Genomic DNA, 15,936 nt, shown 5'->3' with positions numbered 1-15,936 from the left:
TCCCGAGTCTCTTTAAACGTGCGGAGTTGGGGAGAAAGGGTTTATTTATATGTCGTCACAATTATTCGCCTCGCTAAGAACACAGAATGCAAGTTCAAAGTATAGGAACTCCGGTCTCCGTGTTCTATGAAATCCTGCGGACAATCTTCCTCAGCACGCAGGCCAGACTGTTCTGAATATTCTCGTGCCAATGTATTCATGATTTTCAAGGTAGTACCACGGCACTTTAACTCTAATTATAGAGTGAGCGACATGCCCCCTTACGAGGCTGGAGTCATACTACACTTAAACGTCAAGAGCTTTCAACAAACTATTATAATGAAGCAATAGACATGTAATTAGACCGGTCTCGAGCATGTGTCCCACATTCCGGTGACTAGATATATTTGCTGTACCGCAAAGAGTGGATAATTTTAAAATGTGGTGTGTTCCTGGCGAAGCCGTCACCTTTATATGAGAGGAAATCATACACAGTACCTATAGAAAGATCTCTGCCACCCATTCATTGTGTACCCCTGTTCGCTCCAGACCAAACGCCAGTAAATTGACCGCTTGAAAGTGGGCGTGTAAGATCACCATAAACGTACGTGTCGTCACAGCACGCCGAATGCTGCGGTGGAGCCAGCCGATGCTCGCTCCCAGCGTGCACCGTGCGTGTGATGAGCCCCACATTTCCTCAGCGGGAATAAAAAGAAGCGGGAAGAAAAGAGGGACAAAAATACGAGCCCCGCATTAGAGGGCATGCGTGCAAGACTGAGTTTATCGAGCGTCCTTACAAGCGTTTTAGGGCTGCTGCGTGCGATCGCTCGCGCCGTGGCCCATCGATGCTGGCTGCTGCTGTATGCTGCACTGACCGGCGGCGGCGGCGGCGAGGACGGCTCAATAAGCGCTGCTCACCTCGCAACCCCGACGCCTGTAAATCAGCTCGTTTCCAAGTCGTAAACGGCAGGGCGAGCGTCCTCCGCGGCCGCTCATCCGGCTTCGCGGACGGACACCGCTGGCCGAGGCGCCTGCAGCCGTCCATCCGAGCGGCACGCCTGGTCCGGGCCGATGCGAGATCTCGCCATCAAACTGTCTCGCCTCTCGATGGCCCCTGCGCCGGCGACGCGTAAATCTCCAAAGCAAAGACAAGACGGCCACCTTAAGGCGAACAAGTCCCTTGCGCGTCGGAGGTGCAAGTCGGCCGTTTTGTGCGCTCGCCTGACAGGGTCGGACACATTTAGAAGCGCACTTCGTCGGCCGCGGTTAGATATGTAGCAAGAGGTCCTTTTATCCGCACGTGTTTGAACTAAGGAGCCGATGTATACACACAGCGCCATGAGAGCTGTTTTACATGCGCGGAACGAGGGCTACACTGATTGGTGAGTGGGCAGGGCTAGGCGCCGGAGTGAAACGTACGTTACAGTGGGACTAGTAGCGGACCAACGCCAGAACGATACGCCCCTGCCTGGTGGAAGCTGAAGACCGGAGAAATGTGCACCATTACTACGCGCGAGAAACTCCACGTAATGATTAGTGATGTAACACTGGGTGCTTTTAAACACCACAGCACTTACTCTTTTCCGAGTGAGGTTAACGCCGAAGTTTTCTGCGGTATGAGTGCCTTTCACCCGATGAAATAAAAGTTAGTTGGTGTCCAAGACGGCAGTCACCGGTGGCAATCGAACGCACGTCTGATGCGTTGAGACTCGAGAGCAGGGGCACTTCCCATGACAGGTGGACTCGTAGGAACGAGAGCTGCTTGAGACCAAGGTGAACCGCATTGTATATATTAAATAATACGTAGGCCATGTTGGGAGTTTTTGCGGCCGACATATACGCATTTTTAACGAAAAAGTCCCGTTTCGCTGGCACTATCCTCCTCATGGACTTCCTGAAGTCGGCTGTAACGACACAATTGGAAAACCGGCGCATGGCGCTTTCGTCTGCACCCAATTGCAGATAAACTAAGGCTTTTTAGCTCCGCTTGATACCTAAATTATGCATTACCTGAGTTAAGCTGAACAATGCAGAAATAAAAATCCCTCTGGAACTGAAGTCTGTTTACGTGATTTAAAGGCGAAAATCAAGCGTTTATCAAAAAATTAAAGACGTTCCACTCAATATGAAAGCTGCCGGAAGTGTAGAGCAGTGATCCGCCGTAATGCGTTCTAGCGCTGTGCTTAGCGCACCTGGATGCTGCGCCGGCGACCCGAATTCAACTCCCGCAAGAAACGTAAACGTGTCTGTCTGTCTTTCTTGATTTTCTTTTTACAACGACAGTCATTTGGTACCATTCGCGTTGACGCCGCCGCCGACGACGACAAGCTGATCCAATCTTTCAGCAGATGTACATTTGGAAGGACAGCTGCAAAAACTTTGTAACTTTGACACCAAGGCAACACCTTTGTTTCACACTAGAAATGAACTTTTCACAACAGGAATCGTCAGTTATGGCCAGTTATTGGTCCCACCGACCTTGTTTCAACCTAGTGTGCTTAAAATAATACATCAGACACACCGCAGAAACGTCATTCCATGCCAAACGTCCCAGCCGTAAAGTCGACCATCACGTATTTCTTCAGTAAAAACTGTGGCTCATCCTTGCATGGCCCGCAATGCTCCCTCAAAGTATTTTGCCCCCAAATTTTTTTTTTCACTTTTTGCAGCCGCCCTTTTACCTCCAGGGATTAAATCCTAGTTAGGTTTGTCAAAAAAACATAAAAAATCGCGCCTTTTGCAATCGCCACCCTTTTTTCGTGGACATCATATTGAGGCCCTGGACAGTCGTATGCCGCATTTTAAAAAGATTTTATTTTGCTCTCGTTACGTCATTCAGAAAATACACGATGTTGCGCATTTTCAAACTTTTTTAGAAAATACAAGCACACTCTCTCAGCAAATGAAGCATTGTTTTTTTTTAATTTCCACATTATGGACAATTTGTAAAAAATATATTGGCACTGAACAAAGGAGAGTCTGTGAGAAAGCATTTGACAACTTTGGAAAAATCTTCTTTCCGCACCATATTCACCCCGAAATTGCGGATTTGTGTTCTCGTAGTAAAAATATAAAATGCAAGGTATTCATTAGTACAAATCATCACAGTTTATTTCAGAAATTTTAATCGGAACAGTTTTTGTTTTACCAGAGAAAAATAGTTTTGAATTTCCACACCGATACTTTACCATGTTGTTCCACGGAGCGTCTTCTCTACATGCTATGCGCATGTCTTCATGAAAGACGCGCGAACCAGCGGCTTCGCGCTGCAAGACCACCTTTTCCTGCAATGGTATTTCGTAGTGTCGATACGGGAACAATAGATAGTTCGCGTGTTGGTGGAAAAATTAGAACGTGGAGCTATGGATGGCACGGCCACGTTACGAGTACGCATAGACTGAACAGCTGGCTGGACATCAGACCTGCATTTAAAGCATCAGTATGTGTTATGCGTGGTATCTCTTATGCATGACGAACATTAGGAAGCAAACAGCGGTGGAGTCATCGAGTTGAACGGATTTATTTGCATGCGTTAGCGGGAATCACATACACTGATGCTTTAAATGCACGTCTAATTTCCAGCCAGCCGTTGATCCTACAGGTACTCATAGAACGGGCGCACCACCGCTAGCTCCACGTTGTACTTTTCTCATCCAACACGAGAACTGTCTGTTTTTTTTTCGTTTAGGCGCTACGAAATGCCATTGCTGGGAAAGCTATTCATGCAGCGCAAAGCCGCTGGCTCGAGCGTCCTTCATGAAGGCAGAGAAAACTTTTTTTCTATGCTAAAACAAAAATTATTCAGAATAAACTTCTGAAATAAAGTGACATGATTTGTACTAGTGAATGCATTGTATCTGATATTTTCACTACGAGTACAACGATGCGAAATTTAGGATGAATATGGGTCGGAAAGATGTTTCCAAATTTGACAAATGTTTGCTCGCACATTTCTCCTTTTTTCAGTGTCAATATATTTTTTACAAATTTTCCACAATGATGATAATCTGAAAAAAAATGCTTCGTTGGTTGAAAGAGTGTGCTTGTATTTGCTAAAAATGTTTAAAAATGAGCAACAACATCGTGTATTTGCTGAATGATTTACTTGCTGCAAAACTTCGATTACCAGTCGGATACCATGCCTGAACCACAACAGTACATTGTACAGTAGAACTGTCGGGTTCTCTCTACAAAAATTGGTGAGCTCCGTGAATGGCTACGTCTGGTAATGCTCCATGCCTGGGCTTTCTTGCTTCAGGAGATGAACTCTCTCCCTCGTCTGCCTCAGTTTACGGCACACGCTGAGCCGTCAATTCCTGATCGTCGGTGCAGCTCAACTTCTATTCCTCCGGGCACGGCGGCCATTTATGTTGTAACTCGGTTTCCTCAAACCTCTATGCCTCTAAACTCGTGGTGTACAACCTGGCAGGAGGTGGTGGCGATAAAGGTGCAGCTTCCGCGTTGTGCGGCTATCCTGGTTTCGTGTTACGTGCGTCCTTACAGTGGTCGTTATCCGCGCCTGCGGCTTGGTTGGCTTACCAACTATGGCGAACTAACCCTGGCGGCCCCATCCTTGTAGCGGGGGACTTGAATGCTCCACACTGTTACTGGGGATACCCTGCCTGTAGTGAGCGTGGTCGAGAGGTCCTGGGGCACTTCACCGATGCCTGCTTTACCTTTCTGAATGATATTACTAGCCCGACACGCCGTTGTACCCACGCCCGGATGCCCCCATACTCACCTGACTGGGTGCACAAACGATCTCCTGGCAGCGCGAGGCGGACTGCTGGGGCAGCGATCACCACAGGTCGCCTTCGTCGCCGTTGCACAGTGGTGAACTGGGATACCTTCCGATCCACCCTCGACGCTTCCCTCTAAGCGTCCATCCTGGACCCCATCGATCTGTTTTGCCGTGTCTCACGGAGGCCTCCCAGCATACGTGGGTCATAGGCCCGATCTCCGGCTCCTGCTGCTCTGGGCCAAACGTAAGCAAGCCGAAGTAACTGCCACCCTGGACCCTTCGTCGATAACTGCCAGGCTCCAGTATCAGCGCCTGACCGCTGCTGCCAGACGGGACGAGAAAAGACAGTCCAGGTAGCAGTGGCTTGACTGGTGCGCCTCTCTCGGTCCGTCATCTTCAAAGGCGTCCTTCTGGCGCACTTTTCGCGCCATGGAATGTGGCAGTCGGCCTCCGGAAGCAGCAGCGAGCGCTTGCATTGCATCGAACAAGGATCCGGCACAATTGGCCCCCGACGTTGCCGGGGCCTTGTTTCCGGCCTTTGATGCTGTGCCAGTGGCAAAGCCGGTTCCGTTTCTCCTGCCAAACAGTGTGAGCTTACAGCCAACCTGCGAAGCCATTTAGGGAATCCAGTCACCGTTTACAATGGCTGAATTCTTGGCCGCGATCGATCAAGCGAAACTACGGAGTGATCCTGGTCCCTACGGCATTACTTACGAGGTGTACACAAATATTGACGACCCAGCTCTCGCGATGCTTCTGGACTCCTTAAATCAGGTGTGCCTCTCCGGTAAACTCCCTGAATCGTGGCTTCGGGCGGATATTGTCCCCATTCCAAAGCCCGGGAAACCACCACACGAACTTCGTAACTTGCGACCAATCGCCTTGACATCTACGCTGTACAAGCTGTTAGAGCGGATGCTTGCCACACGTCTTCAGTGGTGGCTTGATACTTTTCAATGGTATCACCCGGCGCAAATCGGATTCACGCCTCATCTTGGTACTGAGGATGGCTTGGAATACCTGTCATCGATGGTTTTGGTGGGAGGCCGTTCTCGCCGTGTGAGGACTGTGCTAGCTATGGACATATGCAAGGCGTATGGCAATGTTAGTCACGCTGCTATCTTAGAGGTACTAAGTTGTCTCCGTCTCCCAGGCAAAGTCTGTGTCTTTGTCCGGAACTTCCTACAACACCGCTCTTTCTCCGTACGCATCAACAGTGGAAGTTTCGGCTCCCTTACACCAGTGCGCGGCGTGCCACAAGGGTCTGTTTTGCCTCCGCTTCTTTTTAACATCATCTTGTTGCCGCTAGCCTGGCACCTGGCGACTATTCAAGACCTGTATTTCATCATGTACGCGGATTACATTACTGTATGGACAGTCCATCCACACCGGCCAAGACAAGCCGAGTGCCTCCAGCAAGCGTTAACAGACTGCCAGAAATGGTGTGAGTATGTGGGCCTCACCCTCTCTCAAGAGAAGTCTGCTGCGCTTACAGTCGCCAATGCTTGGGGCCGTCGCTCCCTTGGAGTATGACCGATCGTCCTGCAGCTGAATGGCACCGCCATTCCCATTGTCGGACACCTTCGGGTTCTGGGCTTAGAGATATCGGCCTCAGGGCCGGCAGCTCAGTGGGTACGATCTGCTCGACAGAAAGCCGGGAAACTGCTCCACATTGTTCGCTGCATCTCTCAGAAGTTTGGCGGAGCCTGCTGGACGATTTCCCGTCTCCTAGTGCGTTCCGTACTACAGCCAAGGCTCGTGTGCCAGGCACAGTTCCATCACATGACGCAAGTGGAATGGGATCGACCTTAGGCAAATAATAGAGCCACCATGCGCACCATCACTGGCCTCCCCCGCTTAGCGCCAATTCCGCAGCTGCAAGCAGAAGCTCAGTTAACACGCTCGATGAAATCATTCATCAGCGTCGTTCCGCCCGCCTGCTGAAACGTGGACTAGTTTCAGAGACGGCAGCTCTCGCCGCGTACATGGCCAACCGCCCGAGACGATGCCAGCTCTTTCTGCCGCAAGGCCGCCCTGGTTCTACCATCATGTGACGGACAACAAGGCTCTGACAAGGCTCCATGTCCGTACCTCTGGCCTACATCAGCCCCCGGACGCCGAACGTCGTGTCTCTGACAGGTAACCTGCGTTGCAGCGGGTTGTCCAGGCTTTCGTGGACGGCGGGGCATACGAAAGCATCGTCACCACGGTCTTGACGTGGCCGTCTTACCCTGCCTTGAACCAAACCAAAGCTGCGCGTGCGAGACCCTCCGTGCTCTACCTAGTCTGCTAGCAGAACTTACTGCCATTCGGCATGGTCTGCAGGCGCTTGTATCGACAGGGACTAGTAGGGTGATGCTGGAAATTTTCACAGACTCAACGGCAGCGATTAGGGATTCACGTCACGTTGCCCGGTGTACAAGCCTGGCTGAATGATTTACGCGATTATTGACACCTACCCATGCCCTCTCCGTGTGTTGTGGATTCGCCGGGACAAGCTTCCTTCCCACACTGCGGCAGATCGCGCCTGCCACCGAAGAGACCTTCCACGGCCACTACCACTTCTTTCGGTATCTACAGTAAAAGAACGTAAGAGAACCTCCACCGCGCCACACGTGCTTTACTTCCGCCGCGTGAAACTGACCTCCCAATGGGCTCGCTCGCTGGGAGGGAGCAGGTCTTGCTGCGGAGGCTTGGAGCTGGGGTGCCGTTATCCCCAGCAGTTACTCACGCTTGGCCTGCACGATATTACGCCCCGTTTGCGGACACCTGCACCTTCTGTGTGACTCCTGCGCCGGAAGCTGACGTTAAACACCTGCTGTGGACTTGCTCGGGTCTCAGAAACGCCCGAATTCAACACCTTCGAGGCACAGGGCTCCATCCTGGGAGACCCCCAGATTTTAAGCGAAGGATATGGGGACCCCAGTACCGGTCTCTTCTTGGACTTTTAGGGGAAACTGGTGCAATGTTGTACCTTGAAAACTTCGGTTAGACCGGGCGGCATGCTGTCGCAATGAAAAGAAATGTGGAAAAAAAAAAGCAAAAATCTTTTTAAAATGCGGCCTAGAGCAGTCCAGGGCCTCAATATGATGTCCTAGAGAAAATGGTGGCGATTGAAAGAGGAGTGATCTTTTTAGAATTTGTTTGGCAGACCGAACTTTGCTTTAAAGCCTGGAGATAGAAGGACGGCTAAAAAAGAAATTTGGGCAAAATTACTTTGAGGCAGCAGTGTGGGACATGCAGGGATGATCCACAATTTTTACTGAACAAATCGGTGATAGCCGACTTACGGTTGGGACGTTTGGCATGGAATTCCTGAGAGTGGTTTCTTGCGTGAGTATCTCAAACCAGACTGTTCATCGGCCAACACTATTCATCGGCCAACACCAACCAGACTGTTCATCGGCCACACCTGCCAGGCACATGTAAATTGAAACCCTGAGCAGCACTTCGACACAGACATGTCATATCGCACGTGACTTCAACTCTCCATCTGTTTTTTTTTCTTTTCAAATGGAAAGCATACGTCGAGATCATGGATTACTTTCGCGAGTATTGTGACGTAAGCAACCATGACGGCAAGTACACTAATACGAGTTCTCTAAGAGGAGTTCGCTAGGTTAGGAATACCAATGAGCAGAGGTTGATGTTATAGTCCTCGCCCCGTGAGAGGCATCCTTATAGTTCGGTATTCCTTGGCTTCGACTGGCTGTCCTCGCTCGGGTCACCAGGTTGATCTGGGTATCCGGGTCTGGGCTGGCCAGGGTACCATTGCTAAACTGCCGTTTCCCATCAACTCTGAGCGAAGAGTCTTCAGCCGAGCTGTGATTGGAAGAAATTTACCCTGCGTTCCTACCGCCCTTATACTATCCCATTAAATACAAGCTTGTTCTAATAATTAGAGCACAATAAGCACAACGACATAGAAGAAGCAGCACGGGACCAGCGCTTGTTCCGTTCTGCTTCTTTTGTGTCGTCGTAACTGTAGAGCTCTAGTTTTTAGAAAACGTATGCCCAAACTCGCCAAACAATGCGTTTTACTGCATACAAGCTTCGTAGCAAAGACGCATCAACAACTTCTGAAGGAGACAGTGAAACAACAGCATCGAGTCGGTGACTGCCACGACAGAGGTCCTTCTTCGATCATTCGTGGTGAACCCGCCTGGCTTGAGTTTATTGTAGGGTTTAACGCGCCGACCCAACGCAGGCGATGAGGCGCGCCGTAGGGGAGGGCACCGAATTAATTTTACCACCTGGGGATCTTTAATGTGCGCCGAAATCTCGTACACACGAGCGTTTTTGCTTTTCACCTCCACCAGAAAAGCGGCCGCCGCGGCCGGAAATCGAACCCGCGACCTCGTGCTCAGCAGCGCAACGCCTTAGCCACTGAGCCACCGCGGCGGGTCCGCCCGGCTTCGGGACAACCAAGACATGAGAAGTGTGTGGCCATGCGCACGTGTGTTCATGTGTGCGAAACGCTGTCGAGTAAAAGCATACTTTTACTGCAGAGCTGTGTAAGCTCTTGGTTGTGGCGTCCATACGCAAAAAACAATACCAAGGAAAGGCCGAGGGCGCTTACCCACGTAGGGTATTGGCGAGGAATCTAATGCACCCGCTATACGAAACTGTGCATTAGAAACTTCAGGATTTGAATGAAGAAAGAGCATATAATCACAGACGAGAATGGGTAAAAAATTCGAAAGCCGAGGAGGGAAGAAAAGAATGAGCCTTTCGATCAGGAAAAGAATGGAAGGTAACAGGGTATGCACCTAGTGTCAGATACATATGTAGGCTTGCGTGTGGGCTTGAGCCACGTGAGGGCCTCGCAAAACGAAAAGAAAAAATACCGACCGCACGTGCTTGAGCAAACAGCGTCGCCGACAAAACGACTGTCGTCTGCTCCTGACGTCACTCGCCCGGCGTTGCTAGGGGCAACCACCTGCGCTCATAATACTCGAAGGCGGCGGCGGCAACAATCTCTTCGACTCTGTGCCGCGAATATGGGGATTTGGAACATCTCGATGGTAGCGCACTTACTCACGGACATCAAGCAAAGAGACGACAAACCACAGCGCTGACTCACAACTGGTTTTTTATTAGAACAGACACACTTATACTGCTACCTAAACCCATGTGACCACACATCATACATACGTCACAATCCATCGTGGTATTTCCAAAACGTGACAGGCACGAACAAACTGTGTGGATGAAGGCGCGTGTTTTTAACAAGTGGATGGGGCGACCAAAGAATATCCGGACACCTGAAGAGGCGGCTTATGAGGAGGCGCGTCGTGCTGCCAGGTGAGAATGCAATCGCCCAGAAGGACAAGAAGTAGTAGTGGAGGTCTTCAACGGCGAGGAAGCGCTCGACGAAGAATTTGCGGCGGCGGACGATAAAGTATACAAAGACTGCAGTGGGCATTGTACAAATAAAGCACTTGTATGCTTTACTTTGCGTTTGATTTGGTATTGTGCTGACGCGCGCCATACAGGTATATACACAGGGTAAATGGTTCTCAGTGATTTAAATGGGGATTGTCGAGTTTAGCTTAGTGAGACGAACACAACTCTATAGTGACATCAGGCTTGCACCGTTGTGCAAGGTGGCTTTGATTTTTTTGTTGTTGCACCGCAATATAATCAGGTCAAAAGTCCGTAATGTATACCCTGTGAGCATATTTCACTCCCATCGCCCTTTTATATAGATAATTTCGTCACTGGAGGCTATTATAATTATTTGCACGTGCCAACATCTGCGAGACGGCGCACACACTGTGTTACCCTAAGGTGCAATCGGTGACCTTGAAGGCGGTCGCCATGTGCGCTCCGGCTTCTATGCTACCCTTCGAAAAACCTACGGGTTGGAATACTTACGCGGTGCGCAGGCTATGTTAAAGCGAAGGTTTATATGGATAGGCGAAAAAGAAATCTGCTGGTCCCGTGTACGCAAAAAACTCCTCCCGCGCAACCCAACGCGCATGCGCAAGAAAAAACAGGCTGGACAGGAGTTAGAAGTTTGGGGAGAGAGACTGACTTGGTTTATGGATGACGTAGCTACACTTTCGCGTTTGTCGCATCTCCAGAGAGAACGGCGCGTCGGAGGGAGCGAAAAAATTCACGAATCTCCACGAAGTGAATCATGACGAGTGGGCGAAGCACTGGGGATCGTTCTTACCGTAAATCACTCGTGGAATTGCCCACTCGCGCATGTAAATGAGTGACAACAAGTGTGTACAGTATATACAATTCCTATCCAATCCAATCCGATACAATTCAATTTAATCCAATCCAATCCATTTCAATCCATTCCAAATCCAATCCAATCCAATCCAATGCAATGCTCCTCGCGCATGCGCAACACTGTGTACACGGACGCCAATTGCCCCCGGACAAAGCGAGGTCCTAAGGTGCTTCGCCCCTAAAAGAGTCTCTGTCGCAGCTCAGCCGCGCACAGCGAACTGCGTGAAGCACAGCTCAAGCGACAACGGCGGGCAGGGCGGCGCGGGGCGGGCCAAGCAGCGTCAACTTGGCAATTGTTACAGCTTCGGTGGTTAACCGGAATGTGCCAATGACGAAGTGCATGGGCCGTTTGTCTGTTTCTTTTTAATTTTCTGCTGCCAAGCCCTGTTGGCTACATCATCCAGAAATTGCAGCAACTTTGACAGGATAAGACAATTAAGATGACGCCGAAAGCCTGATGAAGTATCAGAGCGTTCCTTCCGCGCTTGAAGCGACAACAGCTCATCACGGAAAATAAAAGCAATTATCTGAAGAGCGCACAGGGCAATGTGATACAGTTGACTGCAGCGGCTTTAATTATGGAACTGTGGGTCGTATAAGGGAGGCAGAAAACTCATCATGTAATATTTTGTTCAAGAGACCAAGCTTGGGGCTAAATGGCAGGCGCACCAGCCCTGTCGTGGGCGTCCTTATATAGCCTGGAATGCCCTGGTACTGGTTGACTGCCCGGGCTCTGGCGATGGCTGAATGGCGCCGCAAGGTACGAGCTAGTCAGCCGGTCCTGCCACTTCTCTTCCGTAGGGTTGAGGGAGAGTGACAAGGTCGGGTGTTGGTGGAATTCCCATACCACGTGTTCTAGGGTGCAGGGGATAGGCAGGAGCCGCAGGTTGGGTGGTGTTGGGTAGTGTAGATTTGTTTAAAAAGCGTAAAAACTGGCAGAAAAACTTAAAAGCCAGAAAAACTGGAAATTGATTTCGATAGCAATGACGTTGTTGCCGCTCACCGTATTTCGTCCAGACGTAACGCCACCCCACCTGTGCTGATCAAATTTTCCTCCTCCATCGTCAAAGAAAGATCGATGAACGGCCGCGGAAAGCTAAGGACTTTGGGAGAACGGGAAAAGCAACCCCAGTTATATTTCAATGACAACTTGACCGCCTTCATCAAGAATCTGTTCTGGGCCGCATGCTTGAAAGGCAAAGAAAATCGTTTCACGTTTGTGTGGGTGAAAAACGGCAAGATCTTCGCAAAGAAAATGGAAGAAGCACCGCTGTTTCGCATAAAAGGCTATGCTGATCTTGACCTGATCACCTAAAAACATGAACTTGTCTTCCGTAGAATGTCCTGATATAAAAACTTTCTGCAAGCTAAATTCTAACGATGCCAGGTACGTAGCATCAGAATATACGTAGAATATACGTAGCATCAGAAAACACTGGGATAAATTTTTAGCTATTGTTCGTGGAAGCTTCCCCCTATCGATGTGTTGGTGTTAACAGAAATTAATGTATACATGAAGATTTAGTACCTTTATTGAACATAAAGCAATACTCGTCCTTTTCGTTGACACGCCGTGTTGGGAAGGGCGGTGTAATTATGGTTTACGTTCGCGATAATTTGGTTGTTTCCTCGATAAACGTCACTCACAGTAGCAGAATGCGTGGCGCTTCAAATAGGTTTGCAAGACGCAGAAATAACATAATTGCGGTTCATAGACCCCCTTTGGAAAACGCAAACGTGTTCGTAAGTGAGCTAGACCGCATTCTCGGCAATGTTCGTTCCACGAGATTTATCTGTCTAGCTGGTCATTTTAATCTTGATGTTAAGTTACCCTCGCGCCCACTTGTAAACGAATACCTTAATATTCTGGCAAAGTGGGAAGTTCTCCCCCCTATTACCTCCTACATGGGAGAAGAGTATACCTTGGAATCAAACTGGTCGCCTCTTGTTTGGACCACATCTATAATGGAGCTCCAAGTGCGCGTCATATGTCAGCTGTCGTCAAGCACAAGCTGTCGGATCACTACTTTGTGGGTTGTCACCTTTTTTTTTCTCCGAACCAGACTTAGTTAGATTCCAGAAGCAGAACTTGACAATACTGGATATAGCAAAATTTGATAGTTTGATCACAACTTTTGAAGGGACATAGTTTTTAAGAAACGTCTCCCATTTGAACATTTATAGTGAGTTTGTGAAAACTCTCTTAGAAGTAGTGCTCAAAAAAGCATCATTGTAACTAAACGTAATGGGAATGTTCATTGGTTAGGTAGTGATATACTTCGATCTATTAAAGAGAGAGACTTGCTGTGGGCACGCTGTAAGCGCTGCCCTAATAATATTTCTCTAAACAATGAATACAAAACATTATGTAACAGGGTCACCGCTCTACTGCGCGCTGCAAAATGTTCTCACTATACTACATTTTTCCGAGATAACAAGCATAGCTCCAGACGCACTTGGTCTACCATTAATGAAATACTAGGCCGGAATACTCGAAAGCCTGCAGCGGCATTAATCACTAAAAATTTCAGCAACGTACAGGACACGGTGGAGAAATTCAACACTTTTTTCTCTCTGGTGCCTTTGGGGGGGCCATTTGGACGGGACTGAAGCTCTCCGAAATGTTAGGAGTAACATTTCTTCAGCTTACCTTCCCCCGATGACGGCAGCAAACCTTTGTGACATTTTATTTAGCCTTAGCCCAAATAAAGCACCTGATATCGATAAAGTGCGTGTTCACGAACTGCAGCGCAATTTTTTGGTGCTCGAAGAAGTACTTCTGCAAATGATAAATAGTTTCATAGAACACTCATATTCCCCAGGAACTAAAAAGTGCTCTCGTAAAGTCTTTACATAAAGAAGGTTCATTCAAAAAATTGAAAATTACAGGCCCGTTTCCATTGTGTCTACCGTTGTCCAGATTATTGAAAACCATATTGTCGTAACCATGACCAGTTTTTTAGAAAAGTTTAATGTCCTATCGCGAGAACAGTATGGCTTCACTCTCGGAAAATGCACAACTGCTCTATTAGAAGACTTTTCTGATTTGCTGCATTCGGGTTTTTAAAATAACCAGGTTTCATTTGGCCTCTTTCTTGACGTAAGCAAAGCATTCAATTCCATACACCATTATCTCTTTCTAGAATAATTAAATCTTTTGGTGTTCCGGGGTCCTTTTAATGCACTGTTAAGGGACTACTTGGACAACCGAACGCAGATTGTTCGTGTGGGGGATTACTCTAGTTCTAAATTATTGTTCAAATCTGGCTTGCCTCAAGGTTCCGTGTTATCGCCCCTTTTGTTTAATCTTTACACAAATGATCTGCCTTTGGTGGTGACATATTGCCGTATTTTTCAATACGCTGATGATACTGTCCTTTTGTCGACACGCCCCGCTTACCGTGAATCAATTAATGTACTTCAAGAAGATGTGCATTCTGTCATGAACTGGTTTGATGTTAATTCCATCACGGTAAACCCACAAAAAAACAAACTCGTATGTTTTCGAAAACCGCACAAGAAAATTTCACTCAATCCACCCCTTTTTTTACACCCTTCTTGTGTTTCCTGCAGTTGTGCCCCGATCTGGTATTCCAACAGTGTAAAATATTTAGGGATCTGTTTTGACTATGATATGACATGGAATACGCATTTGACTAATATCTGTAGTAAGCTCAGGGGATCATGGTGCATTTTTTATAACTGCCGACATTGTATGACATTCCAGACTCGCAAAATCATTCTTCATGCACTTGTTTACAGATCTTTACGACATGCCATTGCTATTTACTATCATTGTTCAACTACATGGCGTTTAAAGGTCAACCCCATTTTGAAAAACATACTTCGTAGTGCCGCCTATAATACCAATATTCCAAATGACAGCAATCCCTTTTCAGCGTTACACTTGCCTTCCTTTGACAACTTATTTTTACAAACAGTAATTTGTGCTCATTTCTGCAACAGTGATTTCCTTGTTAATCATGTGCCTGCAAGACCATTACGACACCATATGCGCTTCGGTGTACCCAGTTGTTTCACCCGATTTGGACGCTTCGTTAGAAAATATTATGTTCCCGCCACCTTTAATTCACTTCCTGATGCCATATTTGCTGTGAAATCAAAACGATCTTTGAAATTATTTATCCGTGCAAAGCTGCTTTGAAATGTTAAATGCTTCCTGTCCTACGTGTTCGGTTTTATTTTTTTTCTATAGTTAAAGACAGGGATTGCCGTGCACTGATGTATATGCCTTCTGTTTCTGCCTCTGACTGCCGGGTTCAGCCCGACAAGCCTTTCTGGCTTGGGCTGAACCGACAATAACTGTATTATCACTATGGATCAATAAACAAATTATATTATTATTATTGTTATTATTATTATTATTATTATTATTATTATTATTATTAAAAAGCGTGTGCTGGGAATATGAGTTATAGCTTGTAGCCTCAGCAATTCTGTTTACAACTCCTTAGGATAGAATATTTACCAACCATGGTAATGTCAATGCTAATATTGAACATTTTTTCCCGACATTTATATTGGCCAACTAACTCTTGTGTAGGAGATCGTTCAAGAGGGCTAATTCCACCACTACATTTCCTCTCTGATTCTTTCTTTCTTTCTTCCTTTCTTTCTTTGCGTTTTTTTTTTTTTTTTTCAGAGAGGCTCGTTTATGGTTACTTTCATGCTTGTTTTCCGGCAATACAGCAGCGTGTATATGGGCTTTTTCACAGGAGCACGTTGAAAGTGGTTGCATAGAACTTTCTCGAATGCCAAAACAAAATTTATTTATACCCAGCGCATCTGTTGAGGGTGGAATTTTCTACCGAGAGAGCTGCACATCGTTTCGGATCACGCACGTTTTCGACCAATGGCACAGCTTTCCTCAAACAAACCCAAAGCTCCTCGGCGTACGTTCCTGCCCCACAGCAAAGAAGTAACCCAACGTATGCACGGACGGAGGTGGCAAC

The sequence above is a fragment of the Haemaphysalis longicornis genome, unplaced genomic scaffold (genome assembly GCF_048455015.1).
Source record: "Haemaphysalis longicornis isolate Haplotype H1 unplaced genomic scaffold, Haemaphysalis longicornis Haplotype H1 scaffold_1, whole genome shotgun sequence".
NCBI lineage: Eukaryota > Metazoa > Arthropoda > Arachnida > Ixodida > Ixodidae > Haemaphysalis > Haemaphysalis longicornis.
This window is presented reverse-complemented; position numbering follows the sequence as displayed.